This window comes from Culex pipiens, chromosome 2, assembly GCF_016801865.2.
Source record: "Culex pipiens pallens isolate TS chromosome 2, TS_CPP_V2, whole genome shotgun sequence".
Lineage (NCBI taxonomy): Eukaryota > Metazoa > Arthropoda > Insecta > Diptera > Culicidae > Culex > Culex pipiens.
In genome coordinates this window covers 135,267,781-135,280,321 of record NC_068938.1, presented here as the reverse complement: position 1 = coordinate 135,280,321, position 12,541 = coordinate 135,267,781, and the positions used below count along the sequence as shown (strand labels likewise).

The 12,541-nt window shown below is 37.6% G+C and overlaps 1 protein-coding gene across 5 annotated transcripts in view; it reads left to right on the top strand.

Annotated features, from left to right (window-relative positions):
* Positions 1–335: 335 nt before the first annotated feature.
* Positions 336–12,541, top strand: part of LOC120428864 (guanylate cyclase 32E) — an 84,819-nt gene continuing 72,613 nt past the window's right edge. Inside the window, exons 1-2 of one of the 5 annotated variants that reach the window (XM_052708440.1) lie at positions 336–591; positions 1,450–1,777. The gene's annotated coding sequence lies outside the window, so the exon portion shown is untranslated. Of the gene's footprint in view, positions 609–1,149; positions 1,778–12,541 lie in introns of all 5 variants that reach the window. The other 4 variants (XM_052708439.1, XM_052708438.1, XM_052708437.1 and 1 more) reach the window with 4 other exon arrangements.

Here is a 12,541-nt window from a genome sequence, read left to right as displayed (position 1 = left end):
CTCTACCACATAAAAAAATTAGAAGCATATGTTGAAATCGAGCAGATCTTTGCGATTGCAGAGGCTTTTGAGGAATTCATGAAACCAATATATATTTCTGGAAGGGAAATGATTGTTATTTGGCATTCCAGAGATATTCAACAACGAATTATCCGAGTTTCCGCTCCACGATACCAATACCCTTCCGTACATCTCCTGAAGCAACACAACCGCGAACCATTCGACCAGCAGGAACCACATGGAGCAACAGCATTACTTCACACGCCGGGTCACCCTAGTGCGGCGTTAGTCTCACTTGCTAGCCGCACCAAGTTAGTACGGATTGCTTGCAGATCAGTTGGTCGTGCCACTTGGCCGGGAACGGACGTGTTTTTTCTTCGCTGCGCCTTCGGAGCCGTACTTAATAGTAGTTTGCACACAAGTTGCCTTTTTTGCAAAAAAGTGAGTGAGCGAGAAGGAAATCGCAATTGGTTGGTTGGTGCAAGACAAGGAGCGAAGGCAGATTGCGCGGGGTGATCGTGCGCGGCGCCGCTCTCGAGGTGCATGTGCAATTGCAACGACGAGGACAAGTTGCACGCTGAAGAAACCAAGGTGCTCGAGGAAGAGAGGTGTGTGTGCGGGCGCAATTCACTTTCACCTGGGAGCGTACACTTTGGTGACAGTGAGTTGAGGCTTTAGAGTTAAGGTAGTTAGGGAAAGAATTCCAAGTTTAACGAGTTTAGCTGAGGTTTATGTGTCACGATTTGCGTGTTTCACGCACGCACGACAAACCGCGCGCGAGAGAGAGAGAGTTCAACGAACGCTCGAGTTTTCACGTTTTCTGTTGTGTTTGTCGTATACTTCCCGAACCTGCCTAATAATCAACTTAGGGGGGAAAATATGTGTGAGGAAGCCAAAAACGCGCCACTGAAAAGCGTCGTGCAGTTAAGGCAGGAGATTTATTTATAAAATAAGAAGATTGAGCGAGGATTTGTGTGCGAAAGACGCAACGACTAGAACCAGTCGTCAGTCGTTGTGTGTCGGTACACGCTGTTAAACACACTCTGATTTTGTTGCCATAGGTTGATAGATTGAGGTTTGTTGAACGGTTTGCGTCGCGTCGCGTGTTCTAGTTTTTTTTTACAGCAATTTTAGTTTTTCTTGTCGCAGTGCAAGATATTTCGTCGTGGCGTCTTGTGTTGGTGAGCAGTTCTCTAGAAATTCGCAAATTCATATCCCTCTTCAAGTTTGTCGAAGACCTCCAAACCAATCAAAACTTGTGATATCGAGATCTAGTTTTCTTAGACATAACCTCAAAGTAGCGCTAAATCCAATTCAGTTTCACTTCTGCGAAACCCTAGAGAACCAACTCTTGGAGGTGGCTTGATTGAAGCGTGCAGCTAACCTTGAGCGTATGGTGCAGAACGAGATTTTCAAGTTGAGGCTGGACATTTTTCGCGCTAATTGCAGCAGCAGCAGGTACGCTGCAAGAGTTAAGATCAAGGGGTTACGTGGTCGGAGAAGGTGCTAACGATTGGGCCGGCGATATCGGTGACAAGAAACAACCTGCCAGATAGTAGGCTGGGGCAGCCGCATGGTGTTGTGAGTAAATATTTACGTCGAGGAAAAGTCGAGGAGGAAAACAGCTGTGCATTTGCAGATTTATACGATTTTTTTTAACGGAAGAAAAAGAAGAATTCGAGAGGGTGGAGCGGTGAGCGCAGGGGGAAATTTATTGATCCTGCACGATCGTACGGTGTGGGGGAGGATTTGGGCGATCGAGAGACCTGGAAATAAGGTGAGTCTATATTTCTTTTTTTTAAGGTGTTTATTGAACGCCAACGCGGGTTTTGAGAAAACAATGCTTGAATTTAATGTGTTTGGTTGCAAGATGTTCTTTCAATGTGAATTGTTTAACTTTCCATACATTTAAATTTTGTCAAAGTGGCAGGCAGCCGTTTTTTGGTCTACTAAAAAATTCATTTAAGAACATTTTTTAACATAAACTTTGAAAAATATTTGCAACGGCCTTACTCTCTCTACTTTACAGAACTTAATTATCAAAAAAAAAAAATATTGTGAAGAGTTCTAAAACTCTTATTCATATAATTTAAAGTTCAACTAGATTTTCTCACTGAGATATGTGACGATCATAGTGGATTTTTTCGAATAAATTGTAGAGCAATTTTTTTCAATCTTGTCCGCATTTTCCAAAAAAAATAAATTAGGAGGCAGAAAAATATGATTTGTTAACTCTTAAGATACTTTGTTTAACGCTTATTTATGCATTTCAAATCAAACTATCCCAGAAGGTCTCGGTGGCATTTTTCGAGACGAGATTTGTCTGATCACGCCTTCCGTCGGACGGGGAAGTAAATGTTGGCCTCGATCTAACCTAGAGGTTAGGTCGTTAGCTCAGTCCAGGTGTAGGAGTCGTCTTCCTGGGTCCTGTCTCGGTGGAGTCGCTGGTAGGCAGTTGGCCTAACAATCCAAAGGTCGTCAGTTCGAACCCTGGGGTGGATGGAAGCTTAGGTGTAAAAAGAGGTTTGCAAATGTCTCAACAATCAAGGCTCTTCGGATCGGATACCTACACATAGTTTCGAGTAGGAATCTCGCAATCGAGAACGCCAAAGCAATGCTGTAGAGCGAATAATTTGAAACTTTCTGTTTCAAAATTTCACGATATTGAGGCATATATTATTATTTTTCAAAAATAAAGTCGAACCTTTTGAAAAAAAGTATATTTTTAAAAATAGATCTTGTTTAAAAAAGTCGCAGAGGGAGGATAAATATATTTGGAAGGCTAAGGATTCAGTACTTATTGCGGTGAATTGTTTGTTTCTTAATACTTAAATGATTCATTTTGAAGAAAAAAAAACTATGATATGTCATCATTAGGATCTCGATGGAATAACATGCTGTGTCCCTAATATTGTTTCCGCGCAAATATGAAATAATCGCAAAAAAAAAACAAATTTCAAGCATTCTTTAGATTTTTGAAACACAAACTATCTCAATCGGCTTTTTTACAATTTTTATTAAAAGTCCTTGGGGGGGGGGGGGGGGTCCTTCAAAATCGGATTAAATATCATAATTTTTAAGAAAAACTTAAAAATTTCAATGTAAATTTAAGTACAATCAGCTGAAATCAATTCAAAATGCATTCCCCTGTGTTTAGAATCATTTTAAGCAAGTTTTTGTCAACTACTTTTTTTTTTAATTTTTAAAAATGTTCGATGTTTAGTATCGCCAATGTTTTTTTTCGCTAAAAGTTTTGTTGTCGTCAAATCTTACATTTTTTTCTAAACTTTTAATTTCAAAACAACTGAACTAGTTTAAAATGCATTTTATAACAGTTTTTTTTGCAATATTTTGTTTTGTGCATAGTCAATCAAGTTTGTTTCAAAATAAAATGAAAAAAACGACTTAATATCATCATGGTAAACTAGGGCAAGTGGTGAAATAGAGCCTTGCTTACAATATGATAAAAATCCGACAAAAATATTGGTGCAATTAATTTTTCAGAAACTTAATTTTACCACCCAGTGAGAATTTGACCTAAATCCTCGAGTCTTTTTAGGCTCAATCTCGAATGCCAATTTTGTAAGTTTCAGTGGTAAAGTATGGGTCGCAAGATGATGATATTTACTTAAGAAAAACATATTGGATTCACATTATTAGAAAAATATAACCGGTACTCGGTCTTCAATGTTAGCCTATGATTAACTTAAAAAATATGTATCGATATTGCACTTTGTCGATCTATTGTAATAAGCCAAATAGAACAATTACACGCGCAGCGTAAAACGTGCAAGCGTAAATGTGTTGGCGTTTATGCTTCGACCTGACGACGACGACGACGACGAGAACGAGCCGGGACTTTGAATTTGATGTTCAGTATATTATTCTTTATAAAACCAACAATTTAATTGGAAAAAATGGGATGTAAAGCACTAATATGGCTATATCTCTGGAAATAAATTTTGGAAAAGCTTCAAATTTTGGGCACAAGCAGTTTATGGTGCAAGTTTCGAATGGCTTTTTGTTTGAAATTGGATTCTTTGAATTTGAAAGTGTTATCTGTAAAATAGTCCAAAAAATACCTCTAAAAATGGCTTTGGCCACATTTACTGGGCCAAAATTGTGAATCGAGAAAAAGAATGCTCGTCTCCGACCCCACGACTACAAATCTGAATGATAAAAATTGTGGGTTTTACGAGCTTTTTTTTCCAATGATGGAAGACACTAATTTTTAAAAGCGAATACAGACATCGCACAAGTATTACAGAAAAAGATCTCTCAAAATCAGGCTTTGAGTTCCGAGTTTCGGGCCAAAATTTAATCGAATGAGCGCATCAGTAATAGGATTTTTTCTGGGACGATTCCCCGCCGTGAACGATTTTTTTAAAAGTTTTCTGAGAAAAGCGTTTTTCCAAAAGCAAACCACCTTTCTTTTGTAACAAAGGCAAAAAGGAAAAAATCGAAAAAGTGACTGGACAAGAGCATAATGTCAAAAGATGATGATTGAAACTTGGCCTACAAATCAAAAACAAAAACTAAACAAGGTAAATGTATATAAAAAAACGTTACTTAATCCACCTTTAGGTGGTTGGTGCCTTCCTCATATTCAAAAAGTCAATAAATTCAGTAAAAATAGCAACATTCCCCCTTAACATATTAACAAATCAACTTTATTACTCATTTCTTTTGATATGGTTCGCAGACCTTCAATGTTTCTAGCTCATCTGATAAAAAAAACCTATCCAACGATAGTTCGCATGGAAGATTCAGACAATATTTTTATCACAATATCTGAAATCCGACCTCTAAAAAGTGTATAAATAACACTTAAGTGCCAATAACTTTTGATAGGATTGTCAGATCCTTGATGTTTTAGGCTCGTTTGAAAGGTCTTTCGATTATCTATCTAACGATGGGTCGCATAATGAACCCGGACATCATTTTCATTGAAATATCTGAGATCCGGCCTCCAAAAAGTGTATAAATAACACTTAAGTGCCAATAACTTTTGATAGGGTTGTCAGATCCTTGATGTTTTAGGCTCATTTGAAAGGTCTTTCGATTATCTATCTAAAGATGGGTCGCATAATGAACCCGGACATCATTTTAATTGAAATATCTGAGATCCGGCCTCCAAAAAGTGTATAAATAACACTTAAGTGCTAATAACTTTTGATGAGGTTGTCAGATCTTCAATGTTTTTTTTCATTGGAAAGGTCTTTTTAATACCTTTCTGAAAATGTATAACATGATAGGGTTTCTTGCAAAAACCACCCTTTTTACAATCTTCCGGACATACGCCAAAATCGGTTTTTTAGCATAACTTTTGAAGTATTTAAATAAACTTGTTGATTTTAAATAGAGACCTATGGGACCCCAAGACGGATCAAATGAGACTAATACGGTCGAAATACGTTCATCCAGTCCGGTGATAATCGAGTGACATTTTTTTTGTCCACCCACCTACACACATCCACACAGACATTTGCTCAGAACATGATTCTGAGTCGATAGGTATATGTGAAGGTGGGTCTACGAGGTCGAATTAAGAAGTTCATTTTTCAAGTGATTTTATAGCCGAATAAATGAAGAAAATCATAAAAAGTGGAATAAAGTTTTCGAAAAACAAAAGATGTTCAAAATTACCTCCAGAATACGGGAGAAATAAAAATGATTGTAAAAAAATTTGAGCGGTGGGCCCAAAGCCAAAAAAACAAATTAAACTAAATTTACATTATTCTGAAAAAAAATTGTGTACAAAAGTAAAAAATATAAATCATTGATTTCCTGCTGAGTTTTGGGGGTACAGTGTCCAAGATGGGGTGTAGAGGGGAAACTTTGTAGGACACATCATATCTTACGCTACCTCAACTCGTTATTCACTTCAGTATATTAAAAACAATCCTTCCCACCCATGATCGGGGTAAATTACTTGGCACAATTAATGTTGCCAGCTCATCGCGTTATATATGAGTTGTAAAAGTGTCATCAGTTTGCGACGAAGACTGCTTTTAATTACAGTTTCTTGACACTGCGAAAAAGAAAAGAGTTTTATTCCGCGAATCCCAAGCGGCAATATCAATCTGACGAAGGGTGCGAAAAACTTTGTTCTGGTAGGACGTTTATGCCCGGTAATGACACCTTTTAGTGGCACTTGAAGGACGATTATGCCGCTCTAGAAGCGGGTCAGCGAAAAAACGAGCTTCTTGTGCAATTTTCATTAATTTTAAACAGGCTCAGAACTGAACTTCCTTTTAGGCATCTTGCCAAGAAGTGGACTCAGATTTCGGGCAAGGATATTATCCTCCAGATCTCTTTACAAACCGGCGGTAAACAATGTGCCATGAACCTTGAAATGGGGCGCAACCAAAGGCCTAGTCGGACCTTGACCGGTAGCAATCGCGCGCGTCTAATCCACGTCGAAACCGGCAAAGACTCTCAATGACAGGATGGAGAAGAAAAAAAAATACAGCTTGCCGGTAAACATTTGCACACAATCAATCATGCAGCCTTCATCTCCACTACATTTTTGCGTCGAGCGAGAGGAGTCGAGTGACGTAAGCTAATTTGTGCCGGTCTTGAGAGCTACTTGAACCTGTCCTTTGGGGTTACTGTGATGTCTTGCTTAGCTAATAACACACTAATAACAGCACGACTCCCTCCCTCGCTCTCAGACTGGGAGTAAAAAGGTGCTGTGAACGAACTGAGGGAATAAAGCACGAAACGGCAGAGTGCATTTTACTCTCAGATCTGTTCCCAAAAAAGTGCACTCACAGAACTGAGGACACTTTTCTCTCGAATATTACATTATTCGATGCATTTTACTCTCGGCCTGCTGTGAGTGTAAACTTTTGAGAACAATTGATTCGATTTTTTTTCACAAATCAAATTTAGTTTTGTAGTTTGTTTTAATAAAAAAAAAGCGTGACCACAAATTACATACATTTTTAAACTATAATCACAATTTGCCACATGCCATGACCCCCTCCGGTCACCAACACCTGACAAATCCAAATCCGATCCGGCCGTCCCAGTCCTAGACCGTGGTGCGGAAACAGCTGGCGGTTTGGTCAACTTTAAACCCGCCGCCGCGTCAAAACCGTTCGCGAATAAACGTTTTCTTCATTCACCACTTTTACTTTTCCGCGCGCGCCACCACGCCAGGAATAACAAAAACAACAAAAACGGCTTGTTCAGTCAACTAAACTGCTTTTGTTGTTGTTGTTGGCGTTCGCCTTTTTTTTATAGCACCTTCGGATTCATTCATTTTTAGCAAAACTGGCTCCGCAAGAGACCTACATTTTAGCCGGTTTAAACGCGCGAAAAGTAAAAAAATGGACAGAAATCTGCTTGTGTCTGCGCTAGTGTAGTGTGGTGACCTCTCATTTTCGCACTGTTGTCCACTAATAGGTTCGGAAGGGGTTACATAAAGTATTTAAGCAGTGTATAATATCTATTTTTTTCTTGTGGTCAGGTCGTTTGAGCCCTGAGCCTTGAGATTTTGAGCTAGCTATGCAAAATAAAATAAAATTACAATTACAATTACAATGATCATCTCATGGTAAAATAGAATGGTCATGGTCAGAGAATTTTCAAAATAGTTCCAGCTGTCAAAATGTTTTTCCGCACCATTTCTGGTGTTGTTTAAGGGTCTATGAGAAAAAAACATTTTGGGACAATTACTAGCAAGAGGTGAAACGATAGAACAGACAGACCTAATGCTGTTTTTTTATAAATGGGTAATTCTCCGCCAACTCACACAGCAGTTGCCCCGACCCCTCTTCGATTTGCGTGAAACTTTGTCTTAAGGGGTTACTTTTGTCCCTGATCACGAATCCGAGGTCCGTTTTTTGATATCTCGTGACGGAGGGGCGGTACGACCCCTTCCATTTTTGAACATGCGAAAAAAGAGGTGTATTTCAATCATTTGCAGCCTGAAACGGTGATGAGATAGAAATTTGGTGTCAAAGGGACTTTTATGTAATATTAGACGCCCGATTTGATGGCGTATTCAGAATTCCGAAAAAAACGTATTTTTCATCGAAAAAAACACTAAAAAAGTTTAAAAAATTCTCCCATTTTCCGTTACTCGACTGTAAAATTTTTTGGAACATGTCATTTTATGGGAAATTTAATGCACTTTTCGAATCTACATTGACCCAGAAGGGTCATTTTTTCATTTAGAACAAAATTTTTCATTTTAAAATTTCGTGTTTTTTCTAACTTTGCAGGGTTATTTTTTAGAGTGTAACAATGCTGTACAAAGTTGTAGAGCAGACAATTACAAAAATTTTGATATATAGACATAAGGGGTTTGCTTATAAACATCACGAGTTATCGCGATTTTACGAAAAAAAGTTTTGAAAAAGTTGGTCGTCATCGATCATGGCCATTCATGGTCACCCGCGACAGACACGGACGACGAAACAAAGAGAAACGCAAAAAGTAACTTTTTCAAAACTTTTTTTTCGTAAAATCTCCCCCTTAGGACAAAGTTTCACGCAAATCGAAGAGAGGTGGGGCAATTTTTCCCGATTTCGTGTGAGTTGGTAGAGAATTACCCAAATGTCATATTTTTATAATGTAATAGAATCAAGTGTGTGTTTTTTTGTAAAAGTTCAAATCATAATAACTAGGGTTAGTGAAATTTCACGATTTCGCGGACAGCGTGAAATCCGTGAAATTTGGCCTTTTCCGCGAAATCCCGTGAAATTTTATGTTTGTGTGAAACTGTAACGATTTTTCTCAAAATGATTTATCTAACTCAAATAGGAATAAACATGATCTTATGAACTACTGTAGAATTAAGTGAGTGAATACACTTGTTCAATTACTAACATAGGGTTAGTGATTTTTGACGATTTCGTGGACGGCGTGAAATTCGTGATATTTATCAATTTCCTCAAATCATGTTTGAAGTTCAAAATAACAACATAGTAAATATTTCATTTTTTTCTGTGTCACGTTCAAATTTATGAAAGATTTTTTTTTTGTTTATAGAAGATTTATATATAATAAAGTATGAGAAGTAGTTTTTGTGATTAAAACATAAGATTTTCAGAGTTATTTTAACATTTTTCACGTTCCGCGAAATTTGCGTGAAATTTGGTGTTTTGTAATTGAGGTCCCCGTGAAATTTGCAATTTTCGAGCGTGAAAAATCACTAAGCCTAATAATAACCTTATAAACATAAAAAACGAAACCGTAAAAAACGAGCTTCTTTTCTTGTTTGTTTTTTTAAATACTTTGGATAATATGAAATAATGTTATCTATGTTAAGACCTTTTCCAAAGTAATATTTCGAAAAATTGGACCAATAGAGTTATCTAAGTCCGATCTCAAGACCGCAATGCAATGTTGTTCATATTTAGTTAACTATGTTTATAAGCTTTTAAACAAAAGACATATTAATTTTAAGTAAAATTGTTAAAAAGTTTATTAAATTTGTTCAACTGAAAATGCCTAGAAATCTTGAGGTTTTTTTGAATTATGTTTCAAAAATTTATAATTCATAACAATCATCATTTACAAACTTATGTTACCTTCTCCTAGTGGAAAATCATCCAAAAAATCCTAAAATGCAATGCAACTAACTTTTTAAAATTTTCAAAATTATGATTAAAAGTTCTTCTTATGGTACTTTGAACATTTTTCTACCACGGTCAGTATGATTCCATACCATTGCGTACGTATTTCATTTGTACTCTTCATTTTAATTTGTATTCTTTTGTAATTTGTAACCTATCAAAGTCACCCCGTTTTACGGTACCCTTTAAACAATAGCAACACATTTTAAAGATTAAGGGGTTACATAAATGTAAATCGGCAAAATGTCAGAGGTTGGTATGACAAAACATTTAAACTTTTATTTAAATATGTTTTCAGGGCATTTAAATATACATTTTCATGTATCAAACAAATTTGGTTGTTTTATTGCCGAAATATAGCTATTTGATGATAGCAATTTCAAAAAACGCGTGCCACAATATATCAACACTGCTTTGACCAAATCGGCTCAAAATTTTAGTGAAGACTCGTTAAACCGGTCCCGTGTGCATGATGTTTTTTTTAGTGAGTTTCTGAGCGCCAAACTATGGCACAATATAATGTTAAGACCCACCTTCACGTATACCTATCGACTCAGAATCAAATTCTGAACAAATGTCTGTGCGTGCGTCTGGATGTGGGTTCGTGCATAACAAAATGCACTTAATTATCTCCGGACTGACTGAACCGATTTGGTCCATTTTGGTCTTATTCGATCCGTCTTGGGGTCCCATAAGACCCAAGTTGATATTATGCAGTTTAGAAAAGTACTTCCAGAACTATGCTAAAAAAAGATTTTAACAAAAGTCCGGAAGATTGTAAAAGGGCGTTTTTTGTAAGAAAACCCATATCGTTATATATTTTTAGAAAGGTATTTCAAAGACCTTTCCAATGATCTCAAGATTTTGAAGATCCGACAACCCTATCAAAAGTCATTAGCACTTAAGTTTTATTTTTACACTTTTTGGAGGCCGGATCTAACTTGTTTCGATGAAAACAATGTCCGGGTCTATTCGCGACCCGTCGTTAGTTAGATGATTGAAAGACCTTTCAAATGAGCCTAAAACACTGAAAATCTGACAACCTTATTAAAAGTTATGAGTACTTAAGTGTTATTTATTAATTCTTTGGATGCCGGATCTCAGATATTTCGATAAATGTTATTGTAGTTTTTAACGTCCGTTACAGTAATTTTAGGTTACGTTTCGGCTTTTCGTCACCTTCTTTTCGATTCCTTGAAAAAGGTTCTATATGAATCGAAACGTCGGAGAAGAAAACAAACTGGTGTTTTATTTTACCAAGTGACCGAAAGCCGAAACGTAACCTAAGGTACATATTATGTCCGGCTCCATTATGCGTCCCTTCTTCAAGGCCGGATCTAAGATGTTTCGATGAAAATGAAGTCTTGATCAATCATTGGAGGATTTTGAAGATCTGAAGATCCTGTCAGAAGACATGAGTAAATGATGTTAGATTTTGTATTTGTATTTGCATTGCTGTTTAGAATATAAAACTGCATTAATGTGAGGAAGGCACCAGCCACCTTAAGGTGGATTAAGTAATTTTTTTTTGAAGTTATATGAGAGAGAGGAGTTCTTAAAATATATTGATTCGCGAAATGAACGAAATTTTTTAGAGCTTGTTGAAGGTATTGATAAAGTTTTATGAAAATCAAAAAATTCTGAAAACTATGAACAAAAAGTCAAAAACAAAAGAATTACAAAACAAGGATGTCCTTGATTTTTATGTAAGTTTTTCAATGTTCACATTTGAAACTGCTTGCCGGTTGAAATAAAAAAATACTTCAATAATTTGTTTTAAAGGTAACCCCTTAAACCATTGAAGGACTTTGCGGAGAGACCTACGCGTCAGATGTCCAAACTTGTTCGCGAAGGGGTTCGCTGGTTCCGCTGGTACCTTTGTTCTCCGCGGTTTTGGTGCAAATTACACCACAAAAAAAAGTTGACAGTTTGGGGGGATTTTGGGCGTGATCTGTGGGGGCCGTGGCGTCGTGCGGATCGAAGCAAACTGTGCCTGTAGTCGGACGCGTTTTTTGTTTGCTGTCATTTTTGACCTCCCGTTTATCTTTGAAATTTTCTTTAAAATGTGCGAAATTAGTTAAAATAAGAAGACTTTGTTACTATTTCGGATGCCAAACACTAACAGCGGAACTGGTGAAAGTGCGTCGGAAGTTATTTTCGAGGAACATTGGAAATTCGACTTCCACGACTACGGAAGCAAAAAAAGCAGGAACAACATTCGAAAAGTGACCTTTAACGAAGAGTTCCTGTGTGTCCAGTTCCAGTTCCTGCCACATAAGATCCAGGACGGCGTTGGGGGTGTTTTGGATGGCCTTGCCGACAACAGCGTCAATCAAGAATGACTGAAGTAGGTGTGGGTGATGTTCATCGTCTGGCCACTTCAGAGTCATGTGACGCTTGCCGTATATCGTGGGATACCATGTCCGCTGCCGGGAGTTCTGCTGATCAAACAGATTCAAAACAAGAATTCAAGAAAAATGAAGATTCGAGTGGAACATAACGAGACGATTAGAATTGAGCCGTTTTAGAAGGAATCGTGTTTTTGGTGAGAGCTTTCCATTTTTAAATTTCAAATAACCCTTACATCCACTCTAACATTCATACATTTCACTGAAGACAACTACGCCAACCATATTATATACGCGGTAGGGTGTTCCCTTGGTCGTTCGCTGTGAGTTGTGGATTGCCTGCTTCTCTAATGAAGGTTCGACTGAGGGGGCATGCTTATTAATTTCTCGTCGCTCCATACCCTCAGTGACGTGATGGGAGCAAGGGCGTCTATGCAAAGTGTCCCTACACCCGCTACAAATTTCTGGCGCTTGGGGAGGGAAGAGGGAAACCATTTTGATATATGCGCCGGTATTTGTAGCACTAAAATTCGTGCAAAAAAACTTATGCACGTGGGTGTACAGATTACGGAGTAAAAGATGATCGAATTGTTCACCTAGCGCTCA